Source organism: Phalacrocorax aristotelis, chromosome 3, assembly GCF_949628215.1.
Source record: "Phalacrocorax aristotelis chromosome 3, bGulAri2.1, whole genome shotgun sequence".
Classification (NCBI taxonomy): Eukaryota; Metazoa; Chordata; class Aves; order Suliformes; family Phalacrocoracidae; genus Phalacrocorax; species Phalacrocorax aristotelis.
Genome location: NC_134278.1, coordinates 88,930,483 through 88,949,752, shown reverse-complemented (window position 1 = coordinate 88,949,752; position 19,270 = coordinate 88,930,483). Strand labels below are relative to the sequence as shown.

At 39.8% G+C, this 19,270-nt stretch overlaps 1 long non-coding RNA gene across 1 annotated transcript in view; it reads left to right on the top strand.

Moving 5' to 3' along the window:
- LOC142055030 (uncharacterized) overlaps positions 1–19,270 on the top strand; it is a 275,522-nt gene that overhangs the window by 175,184 nt on the left and 81,068 nt on the right. Inside the window, exons 7-11 of the long non-coding RNA XR_012659779.1 lie at positions 7,064–7,207; positions 7,607–11,717; positions 14,985–15,140; positions 16,315–16,411; positions 16,897–17,053. This is a non-coding gene — a long non-coding RNA (uncharacterized LOC142055030). The remainder of the gene's footprint in view (positions 1–7,063; positions 7,208–7,606; positions 11,718–14,984; positions 15,141–16,314; positions 16,412–16,896; positions 17,054–19,270) is intronic.

Below are 19,270 nucleotides of genomic sequence, written 5' to 3'. Positions count from 1 at the left end.
CACAGAATGTGGTTATTGCACTGCCTTGTATTGGACATTGTCGCTTGTTTTCATGTGCCCAACAGAGTAACAGTGACACTCCTGTCATTTTGCTTGCACTCTTGATGTTTCCATCTTCAGCATGTCTGAGACAGAGAGACACCTGCAAGTCCCTGTCAGGAATTTGGGCCTCTTCCCTCAGGTGTTTAGCAGAGTCAAAACAGCAACGTCCAAGGCCTCTCTTTACACTTTACACTGGAGCTAATATTAGTGCCACCATATTCAAACCCATTTTGCTTGTGAGCTGGGATGATTGCACACTGAACTATATGCTCAGATACATATTTCTTTGGATGTCACTCTTACTGTAATATTTCAGTCCTTCTTTGTGAGTCTTAATCACAACATCTTTTTCTCCCATTAAATGTCTCACAGGGATTTTGTTTACTAATTCTTCAGCTAACAAAGGAATAGCTCAAGCCTCTGAGTTGTTTCAGAAAACAGGCATCAGATCTGCCCCTCCAGTGCAGCATCAGCAAGACCAAACAGAAACAGAAAGTGCTTCATGTGCTTTTCTTCGCATTAGTCCTGTGCAGAGATGCAAGTATTTGCCAGAGCAGAACATTTATCAGCAGACTCCATTTCAGTGGCATAGTGGGTACCTGTGGGTAAGTCTGTAAGAGAAGAGAGGTCACTGAAGATGTCTATTCTCAGACAGTTCTGCCAATCACACACAGCATAAGACTTCAGGAATCTTAATAGCATGGTCCAAATGGGCTTCAGATACCTGTGGAGTGTGGGTAGCTGACAGCAATTCTATGTTGAAGAGAGTCCACTGTAAGTGTTTTGCAAAAGTCAAGTTTTTCACTAAAACATCAGATAGCTATCAGAACCCCTAAAAAGCCAGAAGGCTGTTGTTCTACCTTTTTGTCTCTGCACCTAAGCGGAATCCTAGGAATTCAGTGCCCTGGTAGTGGCTGGAAAGACTGTTTTTTCAAAAAAAGAAGGCTGTAGGTAAGCTCAAGGTAGGCTCTGACTGCCCTTGCGATCTTTATGCCAAGAACAGGGGCACTGAGGTTGTTGTCAGAGTTACCTGTGTGCAAACCAAGTGCATCAGGAGGCCACTTTAGACCAGCTACTGTCAAAGGTGTCTGTCAAATATCATATTTTCAACCCACACAGTCACATGTGCAAGATGAGCCTTTGGAGCAAAGTTACTACTGCCTTTTGTCCAGGCAACAGGCTCATCTAAGCTAGGGGCTGATTTTGCATTCTAAACCTTGGAAATCAAGTTTAAATTGGTTGAGGCCAGGATTGTCTTTGTTCTGTTTGTGCAGAGCCTAGCACAGCAAACACCAGCCTATGATCTAGTTCTTATGTGCAGTGGTGTTGTGGATGGCCAGATATCCATGTCAAAAATTAACTTTATTTCCTACTGAAAAGCCCTGTCATCACCTTGTCCGTGGTTGGGCACTGAAAAGATTTTGGTTTGTGTCAGCCATGGATGACTCTTTGGAGTGTATACAACTCTCACCAGCTTATTCTCTGAGGCTGCTAGCTATTTCTATTTGCAGACTGCCTTAGTTACCCTTTTAAATATTGCTCCTCTCATTATCACAATCTTTCAACCCTATCAAAGTCATCGTGATTATTTCCTAGAGTCCCTTTCTCCTGTATTAGCAAGACTGATACAAGTATATTAAAGCATTTCCCTTTTGTATTCCAGCTTGAAAGTCAGTATTTGAGGAACAAACAGGTCATCTTGCTGATAGAAGTCGTTTGTGTGCAGAAGGCATTGTATTTCTTATTCTATTTGGTATTTTAACAAGGGCAATAAACTTAATTCCACATTCTCTTGTGAGATTTTGTCTTCTGGGTAAAGAACATCCTTTACCTCCCCTTCTCCCCCTTTTCTCAAGCAGTCTTCTGCTGTGCTGGCAAGATGGAATGTATAGGTGATATGCCTTTCAGAAAATATATCCATCATATATCACAAGTATTGTCATTATGATGTATTAATGTAATGCATCATCAGAGAGCTGTCAGGGTGAAGATTTATTACCCTAAAATAAGTTATGGTGAGACACTGGGGAATGGGTTGACAGAATTTTTGTTTATTTTTCTAAATTAAGGACTTTTAAAGTAAGTTTAAAAATCTTGTACCTTCATGAAGTCGTAGGGGTGGGAGGGTCACAGAAAAGAGGACTTGAATTTAAAACATCACAAGGACTCAGGAGGCCTCATAGAATAAGAATGTATTATTTTTTCCCCCAGGTAGTTTCCGTGAGGTGTGCAAAGTTTAAGTTTCCAGCTTAGATGAGAGCTACAGTGGGCAGTCAAAGTAATTTTAATCAACCCGAACTGGTCTTTATTGTTTCATCTTTAAAGGAAAACAGAGTCATCAAAGCATGAAGACTTGGGCTAAAAAAGGTGAACCAGGCTAAAAATGCTCTAAAAAAGTTGCATTTTTGTACAAAAGGCTGTTCCCTTTTCCCGGTGTGTCCAGTGAACTTACCATAAACCTGATACAAATGCATTGAAAAGAGTGAGAGCTTTTCAGCAGGTTTGTACAGACTTTGGATCAAGCCCCTTCCCTGCATCATGTGGTGAAGCCATGAAACTTGGCACATTTATAGCATTGTAACATAAAGCCATCTGTGTACAAGTACAAACTTTTCCTTATTGCCAAAGTGCTTAATGTAATTACAATCAGGCTTGCTTCTCCTCTCCTCAGTTCATCCATATGCTCAGATGGATGAGAACTTGCACTGGTAAAGAATCCTGCTGCATCTGAGTTTGCGTGCTGCTTACAGCAGTGTACATTGCTAACCTTGTAAATCTTATGCACTTTTGCGTTTTAAGGAACACATAAAAAGTTACAGACTGTCTTACAGGGAAACTGGTAACAGAAATATGCCAGAAAGTTCAGCCTGGATTCTCTTCTTGTTAACTGCACAGGACACCTGACTTAGAAGCCCAGATGCCCTCGCTTCCCTGTATAGTCGGGAGTCAGAGGTGTCACAGAGTGTGGATGTCTGAGATGGGAATTGCCTTCAAGAGGTGACTTTTGCAATTTGCTGGCTAGAAAATGAACATGAGGCTCCTATTCGCCTTGTTCACTGCCTAAAGGAGGTTGTATTAATCCTGAGTGTTGGTTCCCCAGGCTGTCCCTGTCCATAAGCAGCTGCAAAGTAGTTGTTTCATCTTGTGATCCACTCTTTAAGTGGACTTCAGCTATTTCCAAATGCAGTGTTATCCCATGGCATTTATTGTATCCTTGTATTTCCTGTATCATGGTATTTGCATGCAGTTTCTCTAATACTTAATATAATATTGGTCAGTGTAAGTTAGTACCAAGGCTGCTTATGGGTTAATGAATGCACTGTGCTTGCTGCTGACTGACATAATCACTAATAGGTGATACACTGAACTTGACCCTACAGCCCGTAGACGTGTACTTGACTTTATCAGTGGGGATGGTGTATTCGAAAGGAATATTAACGTCAAAAAGAAACATATGCAGTGGATGCATTTGCAGATGCAGGGAATAAGTTTTGGAGGAAAAAAATTGCTGAAGGAAAAAGGTGGTTGTGCCAAAAAAGTACAAATTTCTCTTCCTGAAGGAAAATAATTATAAGCTGCTTAATTTTGGCCATTTTTAGGAAGACAGTTTAATTAATTTCCTAAATTGTAGGTATGAAATGCGTGCCAAAGTTATGCAGATCACCTCTACCCGAAGTCCTTTATAAATTTTGCTGTTATCTGTATAGGAAAACCCTTTCCTCCTCCACAAACTTCAGAATGGTTTAATCATGTGTAGTGACACAGATACATTGGCTCAAGCCAAATTTATTTTGAGATATTATCAGAAATGGGTATATACAGATGCTTATAAAGCACCTGCACTTTGCAGATGCCAAATAACCTGTTTCTGTACATACAGAAAGCTTTACTGGCTCTCCATTAGGTTATGTAGCTATGTCCTTAAGGTTAAAAATGTACTACTGTCTATGGACACTATATAGCCATCTCAAATACAGCAGGGATTTACTTTTCTAAACTGAGATATAAGAAGGGCACAATTTGTTTTAATTGTAGGGTGGGTAGGTCCTCTGTGATGGGGTGAGATTGTAGGATTACCTTATGAAGCATGGCAATTGAAGGAAGATTTTTGTTGGGACCTGTAGTCTGCTGACAATAGTTTCTTTTCTAATTCTGCGATGCCAGAAGAAAGGGCTTGTGCCCCTTGCTGCAAGTGTTAAAGAGGCAAAAAAGTCTTTCATTTGAGGGTTTCTATGGGAGGTTGTCACACGTGGTACAAATCAGAAGTTTAAGTGTTTTTGTTGCATAGAGGATGTAGTTATAAGGCGTTTGCCCAAACTCCTGTGCCCTCTGTGAGTAGGGTTTCACTCAGATTTAGTATCTGTGGTGGTTGCTGCTCAGATCTCCAGTTAACACAGTCCTAGGTTGGTAAGTTTTAAAGGAGGTAAAACATCTTGGAGATACCATATGAAACCTATCATGGCAAACCACTGGTAACTCCACAACTTATTAGCTTCAATTAAGTATTTCCATGGGGAACCATGGAACTGTTTAAAGTCATGATGACACATACACACACTGTGTTCCATCCAAAGAAATAATCTGTTTTCCAGATTTCCAAATAGACAAGCTATTTTGTTATTCTTTTTTTCTTTTCCTCCTTTTAAAATAAATAATTTATAAGAATTTATCTTGGGCTTGGTACAGATTTAAAAATGAGAAGAAAGGTTTCTTCTGTCCGACTTTTAAATTATATGCATGACCAAAGATAAATATGTTTTTTATTTATAACTGTGGATAGATGCCATACAAAGCCTTTCATATGATGCACCGCTGCTGTAGTAGAGAAGTACTTAAAAGAGTTCCAGTCAAGTTAGGCCCCAAGACTTTTCATGCAACTTCATGCAAAATGGTTAAAACCTTTTGGTTTTGTTTTTTTTCCTTTTCTTTTGAACATCTTCAAAGGTCACAAGTGCAACATGCTTAGAGGGTGCCAGGCTTCTTCCTGTCAAGCTGAGATGGTCTGAAAACCACATTGAAACATGGGAAACTACAGCTACCACAAATTGCAAATGAAGGGGGGTTTTTTGCAGGCTGTAGATCTCCTGCCCATCCCTGCATGGTTGGTAACAGTTGGATGAAGGTTATGGATGGAGGCTGGCAAAGCAAAGGATTGGTGTGCTGTTATGAGGCTGGGATGAATGGACTTTGACAATGCTGCTGAATAGGGATACTTGTGGAGCTAATACAAACAATTTGTAATTGTTAGAGCTGAAAAGTAAAAACATTATTATAAACTGTGCCTAGGATCAACTTATGTCAGCTTTAAATGATTTCAAATTCTAGTGTCTGGAACTCCATCTTACTTGCCTGTAAAACTCCTTAAAGAAGACTTGCATAACTGTATCAGCATGTCTCTTCCTTCATGTGTATTTACTGTGAAAAGTAACCCTTTCTCTAGCTGACAAAAGACAGATTTTTAAGACAGATGTGAAACAAAGCCTTCCAGATAGATCAGTAAATACAGAATTTATCAATTTAAATAGAATGAGACAATTGCCTGGTTACAGTAACTCTTTTGGAAACTACTGGTTGTCCTTGTTCTGTGTAAGGAGAGGCTCTGAGTAGTTAGGTGCTAGTGCACCTTGGCCACCTGGTGGCTTTGTGCTGTGCCAGGCTTGGAAACTGTTTCTGTGTGGATGTGAAGAAAGTCTGTAAAGGATGCAAACTTCTCCAAGAGGGGGAGGAACATAAGAAAGCGTCCTCTGTTACCTAGAGCCTACCATCATTACGCCTGACCCTACTCATTATCCCTTGATATCTGCTGCAGATGATGACCTTTGATGACACCGCACAACAGTGTGCAAAGGAGATGCCTTCCTTTTAATTTTGGCTCCTGAATGCCAAACGTGGTAGCTTCTTCCCCACGCTGTGTCCAGCCTTCCTTTACTCAAACACATGTACAAAAATTAAAGTGCTAGTAAATACTGCTAAGCAACACTGTTTAGGTACTAGGTTACATTTCTAATTTTGCTAGAAGTGCCTCTGTCTTCCCATCACCTAGGAGTTTGGAGTAGGCTGGAAGCAACTAATTTACCGTGTAATAAGATAGGTTCCTGTTGACACAAGTCAAGGGCAAAACTATTAAGTCATTAAGGCTAATGTTGTAACATTCTGATACAAAGGCATGGCCTGGGCCTTTCAGATGTACATCTGACCTTTGAGGATTAAGTTTCTTCGCAGCTTATTTTTGGTACTCAATGTCTGTCTTTTTTTCCTTCTGCTTCACACGGGTTGATCTTTGGCCCTGTGCTATGTACAGCTTGCATAGCAGCTTCTGCAGTCCTGATTTGTCGCAGCTTTATCGGAGGAAGCAAGGACAGAAAAGACATCATCACATTCTTAATCCCACAGTACTAAGTATATCGCATATTCATACCTTGGCCCAAGGGGTTGCTGGTAGAAGGGAGTCGGGGAAATAGAGGTGGCTTTCAGGAGCTTTCTACTAGCTTTTGTGTTTTCCACAAAGTAGAGAAACTGAGGATTGCTTAAACCAATCTATCTAGATGTCATTTAAATATATGTAAGATAAATGTGTCTTGTTATGACCCTGTGATATTTTGGTATAGTAACTTTTCTCAGATCTAATGATTTTGCCAATAACCAGATGATTAGTCCAACCATTATATCTTCCAGCACAGCAGCACATCTGCACTTATTTCACTTTCATTGTGTGGGCAAGGGAAGTGCAATGGGACTCCAAAACTCATCTTGCTGTCATACTTACTGCCTCTCAGGATTGGTTCACTTAATGTCAACTCTATAGACTTGTTTAGCTCTGAAATTTTTGCCGTAATGCTTTTGCTTTTATGAGTTGCTCTCTGAAACAAGAAGCCAAGAAATGTTCTCACTTGGACCTGTGCTGGGCTGTGTCTCCATTTACCATCACTCTGAGGGCTAACTGTTCTCCCAGTGAAATCAGCCTTTCCCACAGGTTAGCCTTATGGCCTTGATATGTAATGGACCATTTTTTATTTTCAAGATGCAGAAAGAAACTAAATCAAAGGACACCCGAAGCTCTTGTTGAAGTCCTGTGTCTGAAACTTTTGACCAAAATGTTTCAGAGCATATAGACAGGCCAAGAATGTACCTCAAGGCCTGAGTGACATTGTCAGAGCTACTCAGGGTAAGTCATTATTTAACAAGGAAGGCTCATTTTATGTGATGCTTTTGTTAGTTATGTAGGAATGTATTAAATAATGTGGAGCATTCACAAAAAATATCTGAGAATGTTTTAAATTTCATTTGTAAGTTGTTTTTTAAGTCTATCTTGCTTATCCATTTAGCGTGTGCTTTTGAACGGCTGGAAGGGTCCCCTATCTCGAGGAAGAATTAGCAGGCCATTCTTTAAAACGAGCATTTAGGAAGCAAGTTGTCCAATGAGCTTATGGCAATAAGCTGTGGAATGCTATATTTTATTATTTTCTAGCTTATTTTATTTTTGCGTTCAGTATGTTTAAATAGGATGGTGATGAGGAAATGCTATATTTCATTAATTTCTGTTTTATTTTATTTTTGCATTCAGCAACTCTAAATACAGTAGTGATGCAGAAAGGAAAGTTGCAGTAAAAAAGATTTTGCTCTTAAGACTGTACATGCCAAGGTAGGTATGGAACGGATGCTCGTGGCTGAATAATAAACTCTGACTGTAGAGGTTTTGAACATGAATTTTGACAGACCCTGCACTGTGACAATACTAGTGGGAGTAACAACAATATCATCTGCTGCTGAACATCACTAGCATGTGAGCACTGTTGTGCCAAAGGTTAATATGCCAGTTTTATTTCCTTCTCTCTACAGCTATAATTTAAACGAGTTGCACACATAAGTGATGTTATATGCATAGGGTTTTGCATTAAGTTTGCTATGTCAGATTTGTTTATAAAAATCGTATTTTGAACCACTTGCCCAGGGGCTCCGTTCTGGGGAGATGCAAGCTGATTTCTTTTAAGGAGGCAGTTTTCATTTTCCATGAACTTTCGATTGTGATTTTGGAGCTCTGAACAGGGAGCTCAGTTTTAAAATTAGCACTTGCTCAGGTTTACAATTAGGTTTAATTACTGAGGAACAGAGAGTTTAATCTAGTTTTACATGTGTGCCACATGACCCTTTCCATACCTTACAGGGACTGGAAGGGCCCCCTGCCTCTGCTGGGGAAAATTGCTTCCCAGCATTTTGGAGACCGTTTACAATGTTTTTGTTCCTATGCTGCAATGTTAACATTGCCTATAAACCTAATAGTCACACAGGAGTTAATAGGGGGCAGAAAGTTTTATAGTCTTTTCTGCAGTTGTTAAAATCCTGCTACTGTAATTTAGTCCTAGCCATACAAAACCTATCAGTTGTGAAAAATAAGACACACTGTATTGGTGTATTATTGGAAACCAATGGAAGAGAGGACCTCTCCTGAGCATCTAGCTGAACGTAATGAACTTGGGGATTACTTAAATTGCTTGGCTTGTAATATAAATACTCGAGGGCTTGCCAGCAGTGTACCTTCAGGATTTGTGGCTTTTCTAAAAAAAATAATTCTGGATTTTTTTTCAGAATCCATTGCAATTAGTGGCACTATGGCAAAGGATGACTTATCAAATTGCCTTCCAGTTACAGGAAATTGAATCCGTTAATGATGTTGCAAACATATTTTTAGTCAGGTTCAGCAAAAATAATTTTCTAGCTGTCTTTCTATGCTATGTAAACTAAGAACATTCCCAGGATACCAGATGACTCATCCTTTGTGCCATTGTAGACCTTCAGAATGGTTCTGACCTTCTGCTAGGAGAGATGCTGATATTCATGACCACACCAGTGGAAAAGATGTACTTCTCAAACTTTGTAAGATTTCTAGAATCAAACCTGAACTGAAATGGGGTCAAATGTAATTAGGGATTGTCTACTAGTACCTGTTGGGTACAGACTTACTCCAGTTCCTTTACCACATCAACGGGGAGCAGGAAAGGCTAGAGATGGGACAGAGTGGCCACTGGAAGGAGTGGCAGACAAGAACAGCTCTGAAAAGGAACAGTTCACAAATTTCTCTAAAACAGATTTTTCCATTAATCAGCCCCTGCTAATAGCTAAACAGTTACATTTAAAAAATATTAAATAAAATTGCAACCACCTTTACTTCAGAATATTTTTCTCAGCGGTACCTGTTCTACTAGTACATGGAAAACTAGTATAGAGGTTTATTACACACTAGTGAAGAGTGGTGTGGGAGAGGAATAAGCAAAAGCTTATTTGTTTCAAAATTGGAATACTATGAACACCATGAGCTCTTAAGTGTAACGATGCTGCGTGCTGTCTAAAAGGGCAGAGTTCTATCTACTTGGCTGCCATAACTGTACTTCAGTGCTTAAGATGTTGTGATTTCCTTTAGATTTAGTTTTTCGCCTGTGTTGCCTGGGATTGCAATAATATGTTCTGTAGCATTTCTAAAGTGCAATTTTCTGCAGATTAATAGTGCGTACTTTGCTACTTACATCTTAACATTGTTCTCCCCCACCATGCCTAAGAAGAGGGTTATGGGCTATCTTGGATCAGTTTGGCACTACCAATACACTGGGGTTTGCATCCTCTGAAAACTGGATGCAGTCAATGTATTAGAAATCTGTGGGCTTGGTGTTGAATTTAGTGGAACTTTTGAATGCAGGGAACAGATAGTTTAACAATGATAGAAATGAAGGGTGTATTGTGTCTGTGGCAGGCAGATGCTTCAATGAGAAGTGTCTGTGAACAGGGATAGAGCTCTCCACTTACTCCCCTGTGCACTGAGCTGAAGCGTTACCCAAATACAGCACAGCTACACTGCCACCATGCTATAATAGAAATCTAAAAAGGATATGGTACTATTCACTCAGTAATTTCTGTCCCATTGCATGATTACACTACTGGATTCATTTTGAAGCACATATATGGGAGTACCCTTATAATTATCTGTCTAAAAATACAGCACTGCCATTTCTGGGTTGGTTTTCGAAGAGTGGTTGCATAAAACTTTATCAAGATGCTTAATACACTGTGCTGTGCTCTTCTTGGGCTGGATTGTTTCTGGGAAAATGAACTCAGCGTTGCAATGGTTGCAATGCCTTCCAGCTCTGGCATACTTAGTGCTATGGATGTGATTCTGCACAACACGTCTGAAATTCCCATAGCCAGCCTGCTTGATGCTGTTGGAGTGGGAAGGGGTAGCAAGTAGAAGCAGGTCCCTGTGCCTGCCCCTTCCCACACAGCCTGGCTTCCTTTCTCCTAGAGTCTCTGCACACCTGGTCTGCTGCCAGGTATTTTCTGCTTAACCACAGGTAAGCCAGAACATCCTCCTTGTTGTCTTAACAAGCTGTGGGGAGAGCAGAGGGGGAACTTTTCTCCTGAGATGATCCTGGACACCCTACTGCTATATACAACCCTTCAGTGTAGGTTTGCCCCAAAGGTACAGTCTGGTGCTGTCTGACAGGCTGCTTCTATCAAGAAGTCAAGCATTGCTCTGGAAAACAGACTCGTCTTCGTGCGGTAAGTTTGTTCTCCTAAACCTTGATCCCACTGAGATCAACAGTGTTTTGAAGTCAATTTCCACCGATTTCCATGGTCTGGAGATTAGATTTCACTGCCTTTTCAACCTTGGATCTCAAAAATTCCTGACTGCCTTGCTCTGGCTCTTTTTTTCTTTACTGCAGGAAAAAAGGATGCTATTTAACATGATGAGGTCTAAATAACTGGGCACTATGCATGGAAACTACAGCTGTATTGTTATCCCCATTTCACAGACAAGGAAGCTGTATCTGGAATGATACCTCCAAACTGCAGCAAAGCAGAATCCAAATTCCATTCTGTAGATATCCTAGTACAAGGAAATATTTCAGCTTCATTTTCATTTGCAAATATTTCCAACATCCTTATCCTTATCCTTAGTCGTTTGCAAATGCAGCAGGAACTAGAAATGCTTCGTGTTCATTTTTCTACTGCATTACTTTTCTTTCATTTTCTTTTCTTTGTCAGTGGCAGTCATTAACAGTTTGGCAATAAATCAGTTATGGGTAAAAATACACTAATAGGTAGTTGAGCCTTCTTATGCTCGTGCTGATTGAAGTAAAATACTACAGAGAAAATGCACTGATATTTTTAAACTGGAATGGAGTATTTTTTTTCCAAAACTGGATTGACTTGCAAGCCTCAACACCCATAACTTTGGCTAAGAATTAGGCACCTTAAAAAAGAGACTAAGATCTTTCTCAGATTTTGCATTACTGAGGAAGTATCCTTAGTTCAGCAACCAGTCAAAGAAGGCAGTTGGAGAGCTACATTTTAGGTGACACTTCGGAATTGTAGTTTTTCGGTATTTATCAACTGCTGTATTTTCAGCTTGAAGGTACCAATGTTTTTCTGTCATTTAATAAATTACAAAATGTTTACGTGCAATTAGGTATGTGCCTGTGCAGGAGAAGACACTGGGAAACAGGATTTTCCAGAGGCAGTAGCTAGTTCCGAGGCCCAGAGTCACTGCAGTAGCTGTTGTCAGGGAGGACTGAGTGGCAGTTCTAATTACCACTGTCTGTGCAGGTTTCTCATAGGAAGATATAAGCTGTCATGATCCCTTGCCAATCACAGGAGAACTGACCTAGGGAGAACATCAACTAAAGGTGAGTGTACATGTCCAATAAATTTAGTCCCTACTGCATTAGCTTATTTTTAGCATTGTCCTGAAAAGACATTCAGCCTGTATCATAAAAAACTTCAACTGAGCAGAAAATATCCAGAATGATGATGACTTTAAATTTGGGTTCATGCCCTCTGGGGCACAAATTCTTAGTACTTTGGATATGATTTGATAATGTACTGAATGCTGAAGGAACGCAGAATCTCTAGATGAGTTCATAAAGACAGAGCATTTATGTACTGTTGATGCTCTCCTAATCAAAGGAAGCAAAAGAAATTTTATTCTTAATTTTACTGCAAATGTTATTCTTAATTTGCAACGAAGCCATGCTTTCTATATATTTCTCAGAAATAAGATGTTTAAAGTTTGCGCATAAATTTATGCATGCAACTGATAACGCTGTTTTCTGATTTTTCACCTTTTTCCATTGAATGTATTAGAGACTTGTTCTCAAACATAGTTTAGACAATACATGTGTCACAACAAATGATGAATCAAAGAAAGAAAGCATCCAGAAAGGGAAGCTAACTAGACAGGTAGGCCCTCATCAGCATCATATTCTGTTCCATGGCTACAATAACAATAATTGAGTCAGACACATGGATTTTAAATGCCTCTTAAAGAGGAAAGTTATGGAGAGACACTGTGGAAAGAAAATTATATACTGAAATGTGGCATCTCAGTTTTGCAGCTGCCAACCTTGTTCTGCAGTAGCCACAGCTGCTGCCTTTTCTTTTAAACTTAGCAGGGGATTGGTGAAACTAAAGAGAAGGCGCTTCAGCTGATAAGGGGTCCAAGACCCTCTGTGTAATCAAAGGAAACCTTTAATTAGTTTTAACTCTTGAGAGAGAGGTATTTTATTTGTGTGAACAGATGGACAGAAGATGACACCCAGGGAGATGTGTGCCTGCCTCATGTGGATGGATGCACTCTTGGGATGCTCCTCAGCAGCCCTTCTTGCACCAGTTAGGTGTTTTCTAGTTTTGCTGTTTTGCCACTTGCGTTTTTTCCTTCTTGGGCAGCAAGCTTCCTCAGTGTCAGCTTTCCCAATGACTGAAGGAGAATCGTTGTCAAAAAAAGGAGGAAATCTAGTCTCTGGTTCTGCTGCTGATTGAATATGGTCTTTTAGCATGTGGTCCTCAACCCCAGAGTCAAACCTGGTGGATATCAAATCTGGAGTGATGAAAAGCGCAGGCTTGTTATAGCAGACCTTGATGTCACTAGTACCAGTTTTCAGTAAGTCTTGCAATACTCTCACTGAATTTTTGTGTGGTGGGTTGTTTTTTTTTTAAGTGTCAGCTTTGGACAGCGTGACACTAAGTATGAATATTAACTTCCTCTTTTTTTTTTTTTCCTGCCCTTGGGGTTGCAGAAAATGTGAAGGCATGGCCCAACATTCAAAACAAAATGCAAAGACCGAAACAAATCATCCACGATTCGTCATTTTCTTTTTCAGTGTTTGTTTTTTTAAATGCAGTCTTACGCTTGAAAGCCAGTTCTCTGTTTTTTTTGATGTGCTGCCCTTGGATTTTTGAGTGCTTTGTCACATACTCTGAAGTAATCTGGGCCTTGGCATAAGGGCATGAAGGATATTTATGGTGCAAGGGACTGCTGATTTAGCATTGGAGGACTCTGTAAGATCACCAAACCTAGTGTGGTTTTGACCTATAAGAAATAGTCCTGGGGCAGAGTTACCTGCTGAATGTCTTTCAGCTTGGAGGAATGCGGTTGGCCTCTTACAACACAGAAGCTAGGAGTGATGTAAGTGGAGTGAGGTGTGGATAATCACGAGAGAAGTGACAATATAACTTAACTGACAGTATAGACATAGCCTGTACTTACCTTATGGGTGAGCTTTGCCGGGAGATAAAATATTCCTAGCACCAAGCAGGATGATGCTTGTTGATGCTGAACTATGGTATGAGGCACTGACTGCAAAGGAAAGAAGGTCCTAAGGAAACAGAGGAAATGTGGATGTTTGTGTCATATACAGAAAATTCGGCGTAGCCTGCATGCCAGATGATATCCTTCCATCTGGTGAAGCTGAAGATGCTGAGAACAATGATACAATGAAGGGGACCATACCTCAGTTAGATCTAGGCACAATATGTAGTTGAATGAAATAAAATATTTCTTGAAAAATGATTGATGAAGACTAGAGCTCGTAACTCCTGGGGTAATTTTGTCACTTTTATCTTCAGGGTAGAGATCACTACATGCCAGGCTGCATTCCTTCATAGCATCTGAATCATTCTTATTGTCTCCACAAGCTGAAAATGAGAAACAGACTGGCAGGAAAGTTAAAATTTTCAAGGTGCAAAAGCTGCAAAGAGCAGGGGATAGCCTGGTTTTTTGTTTGGTTTTATTTTAGATTAAAAGTTCCTGTTACATTTTTGTGGACAATAATACACTGCGTTTTATGATTCCACTATTTAAAACAAGACTAGAATTTCTTATATTTTGAACATAAATAAGAGCACCTGAAAAAAAGGTCTTACTCCAGTGCTTTCTTTATCCAGCCAGGCTTTCTGTGAGCTGCATGGGGAAGAAATATTTCCAAGGCACCAGTGGTTGCCATATCCTGTATGCAAAAAGATTCCATAAATGTCTGAAAACAGATGGAATGCAACTTTGGAGGAATAAATGGATTTTTAATTTTCTGAACATTTTGGATTCCATCTGGTTGAAGTAACTAAGTGACCTAGTAGAATACTTTACCTTTCTTGTATAATAGTTAGAAACACAGCTTGTGTTGCTGTTGACTGACACATTCCCCATTAATACACAGGTTTTACTTGCTCATACATTTGCTTACTTTTAACTTTTTTGAATGCATGACAAGGGATTCCTGATGCACCTCTTCCTGCATGTCAGATCTGAATGTTGACACCCCCTCAATTCACCCCACACCCTGATTTGGCCTTGCAGCTAGTAAGGAGGAAGTCTAAACCACCTGCCTAAGCCCATCTGACAGTAGTGGGAGCCTAAAGAGATAACATACCTTAGACTTATCTCCTTACTTTTTTGCTGCAAGCATTGGCACATGTCAAAAAGAAAAAAACAAGTGCTCTTAATTTTCTGTCTTGTTTATAGGCAAAGAATGAGTGGAGGCTTTGTGCACAGGTACCAATAAGGTAGATTATTTCTGTTTGTTGCTCTTTTTGTTACTGCCATTTAGAATGTTGTTAAACAAACAGGAGTAAATACATGTGTGCTTTTAAACAGGAAATGAGCATTTCTGTATCAATAGGAAATACAAGCAACTTGCACTCACAAGAAAGAAGTCATGAAGCAACCTACTCTATACAAAAAATGGAAGACCTAGGTTTATAGAAAAGACACCACTTTTGTGCCTGCCCCAGTGAAAGCTGAAAACCAAATCTGCTCGCTCTCCTTGAGAGAGAAGGTGGGTCTTTTGAATCATTGATATTAAGCCTGTACTTACTAGTTGCGCTATTTATGAAGGTGATTGTTTATGATTGCCATTCAGAAAGTTCTATGGAGAATAACTATTTTTATGCTGATAAGTTCATAAGCCATAGTTAGAATATTGACAATGTGTTTGGTGTTAGTTGTCATACTTTTTGGCACTTTGGAACATTTCTCAGGGTTCTTGCTATAAATATGGATGAAATATTCCAAAGTATGGGGAGTAACAGCCCCTTTCTTTCTTCTTTAAAGGGATGATAGCGAGACTGTATTCCACTTATGGAAGCAAGAATATGTGTGTTTGATTAAAAGCCATTGCATTTTAGAATCACAAGTTTCAGTCTAGCACAAAGCCTGAAATAATTGAAAGATTTCACTTTTGTCTGACACATTAATGCTATGTAAAAAGTGTGTTAGCTAAGTCCTTAATAAGACAACATATAGCATTTCCACTACAAATAACTTTTATATAAATCTCTGGTCACTGTAACCCCATAATTCAAACTAGGCTTGTTTCGTCTCCCTGAAATTTGTGATTATGAACTTCTGACGGCTGGCAGCAACAGACACTGATTCTGCCAGCAAAACTCTGGATGCAGTGCAGTTGTGTTTTGAGTGTCTTTTGTTGGGATCCTGTAATAAGCTTGCATTGTATGGCATCAAGACAATTGAATTCTCTTTTGCATTATACACTTACACAATAGCATTACTGTCTCTGAAGGCTTTTTGCCCCCATAAATGATTAAAACTGTTGTTACACAAATTTGGACTTGGGAGACATATTTAAACCTCCTTATATAGAATGTAAGAGGCTGAAGGACTTATGGGCTGCAAGCATGGAGGATTTGCCCTTTTGTGATTTTCTGAGAGTTTAGAGTTTTAAAAAGAGAAGTCTGTATCCTGCTAACAGTACTGATCACATGTTCTCTCATTTGTATAATTGAGAAAATCACCAATATAATGAAAACAACTCCTTCTGCATAAGTTTTCTATCCACAGTTAATAAAATAGTATCTACCCTTAGAGACCTGGAATTTCTCTGCAAACGCTTTTAGTTAAAAAAAGCATTTTGTGTACCTACAGTAAATGTGATATTTATTTTTTCATTATTCATGAAACAACTTTAATGTCACTACTGATTTTCCTGGTAGGATGTTCAGCTCCAGCATACCAGAGCTCATGCTGAGTTGTAGCTGAAGATGTCATTCACAATAAACATGAGCTGCTGTGACAATACAATGGCAGAAGGTGAAGAATCTCTTTTCTTGTGCAAGGGTGTGCATGTGTCTCTGTGTATGTGAGAGGAAGAGAAAGAGAGATTTGATTGTGTTTACAAGATTCATTCACAGCACAGCAGGCAGTAGTCACGTTGTAATATTCACCTTAACACAGATAATTTGATTTTCAACCTGGTTATCATGCATTTAGACATAACGATACATGAAAATATATGCTTTAGCAGTTCATTTTAAACAAGGTTGCACACTTTAAGTCAGAATATATTAGAGGTGAGCATTGATTTTTGCAACTGCAGAAGTCCTGGAAAGCACCATTCAATGTATGTTACAAAATTACTAAAAGGAAAGCAAGTTCTAATGGGTGAGTCTCAGGGACTGCTACCATTTCCGGGCTTAACAGGATGGATTTCCCCAAATTTGCCATCTCTAAAGTTGTACAAGTTTTTCACATTTGAGAGCCTCAGGCACTAATGGAATTTCTTTTCTGAGTCCCAGGTTGTCTCCTGACTGGAAAATGGACAGTCAAAAAGTCCCGTGACCTTTCTGCCCTTTACACTGAAAGGAAAATGAACTGCCTGGTCATAGGATGAATGTTGTCTTGGGTCACCATCAAGATCCTGACCTGCCTAACTGATGTGACACAGGGAAAGAGGTATGCTGATACTCGTCAAGAGCAGAGCCTCATTACTGCATCCTGGAACAGCCTGAGCAATAAGGGGTTCTATCAGCAATTTCATTACAGTTGTAACGTACTAGCCTTCATGCAAGACAAAAAGGAATCTGCTGTTTGCACTGTGAGATTTCAAGCTCGACTTAAATCTAAAGAGCATGGATGTGGTTGCATATGATTTTGTGAATCAACTACAGCACATGGGCAAAAACAAAAACAGGCAGAATTCTCCTGAAGTCAGTAAGAGTTGAGCGTGTTTATATGAATGGGGCATTTGGCCCAAACCCAGTTGGAGTCTTTGCAGTATCACACCTCTGAACCTTTAGAGGTTTTCTTATAGTCATTAATATTGAGGCTGTATGGTACCCAAGGTAATTATCCGTTACTGCTTGAGCCTGGCCCAGGAATTATTCCACAACACGTTGCCTCATTAATATAATATAATGTTAAAAAAACAGAAACAAACTAGAAACTAGGAAAATAAGGGTGCTAAAAGGAGAAGTGTGTGAAGAAAACAAACACAGCAGGGTGAGGTCCTCTGATGGTGTAAATCAGTATCACCTTCTGCGAGGCTTTGCCAATTTACACCCTGTGATGCTCTGGCCCATGATTATTAGGAAAGTATGTTGTTGATATGCTCTATAATGGCTTCCATTACCAGCCCATGCTAAAAGAAGCAGCTGGTGAAAGTTATGTTTATGTTCCACAGATGGATCAGCAATGGCAGACACATAGCTCTGTGTCTGGTAAACAGGTGTTTGAATTTCTATTTGCTAGCTAGCCAGAAGAAGTCAGATTCTTGGTGAGGAGTGTAGGCAAAGGAGATCAATTTAGTTGTTGAAAAGGAAGAAACAATTCTTCTTGGTTGCACTTTTTCTTCTTTTTAAATGGCGAGTAGTGTCCTGAAATGCATCCTGCCTTTTATCAGCGTAGTCTAAGTGACTGGGAAGAAAAAGTAGCAGAGGGGCAAAAATCCCAAATCTGATGGGGATATTCAAATGATACAGTCTCACCTCCTTCCTTTCTTGCCCATTTTCAGCAGGAGAAGGAAGCGCTTTGGCTTCAGACAAACTGAAAGGTGCCTATAATTAAGTCAAAACTTCCCATACCAGAGGAGCAACTTCACCAGTTGCTGCAGTGCAGAACAGGACTAGTTGAAATTACAGCAGAGTTTAGCTATGCCCTTGCTGGGAGGTGGAAATATAATCCTTGTTTTAATAAGAAGTGTTTTGCAAACCAATTCTGACACCTGTAAATTTAATACTTATGGGTGCACAGCCAGTGCAGAAGGAGAACAATTGCTTTTCAGCTTACTCAAAATAAACCATTTATTTTGACTTTGTTTGTTCATTTCTGGTTGCTCAGAAAACCAAAATGCAGCTGGGATTTCTTCTGGTCTCTGGATGACAAATACTTCTAGATGGAAGAATGACAACCTGTAAATTTCTAGGTGAACACCATTCAAGCTAAAATTCCTTAAACTCTGAGGATTTGGGAGCATTTTCACTGATACACAGCAGTAGGCTGAATACTCATTAATAACTAATATTATGACTTTGTGAATCATAGTGATCCAGATTCAGCACTTCTATTTGCAAATCAGATTATTATTTTACTCTTTGACCAGCTCAAGGGAAAGCTACTTAGTATAAAATGCAAAAAAGTAGCCTAAGAGAATAGACTAGGGTGGCATCATTTGCCTAAAACTTTCACACACTGATATCGGGTGTTGATCCTTCTGGCAGAAGGTTAAATGTATCCTGCTGAGTCCTTGAAACCAGCGGCCAAGGCAGGTGCAAGTGGTTTTCCAAGACAAGAGATGACCCAGGGAGTGGGAAGAGCAGCTGAGACGGCTGAAGAACCCCGGGGTAGGTCTGAAGAGATGTTCACCCTCAGTGTTGTTAACTTGTTATCACGCCTGTTTTATTGAAACCAAACTGCTCAAAGGGGCGGGTTTGGAATCGGCACGTTATGTCGGGAAGGTAGCTGTTTAAATGAAGTGTGAGCAGTGCGTGTTTTCAGGCTTCTGTTGTAGATGTAATATATGAAGGAATAGCGAGAGCGGCAGGTGTTGTTGAAATTTATGGAGGAGCAGCAAGCCCAGGCAGCAGCCCCACAGGAAGAGCAGTGACAGTTACCACAGCAGATGGTCTCGAGAATTATGTATGTGGGACCGATCCCCAGCTGCCCCTATAACCC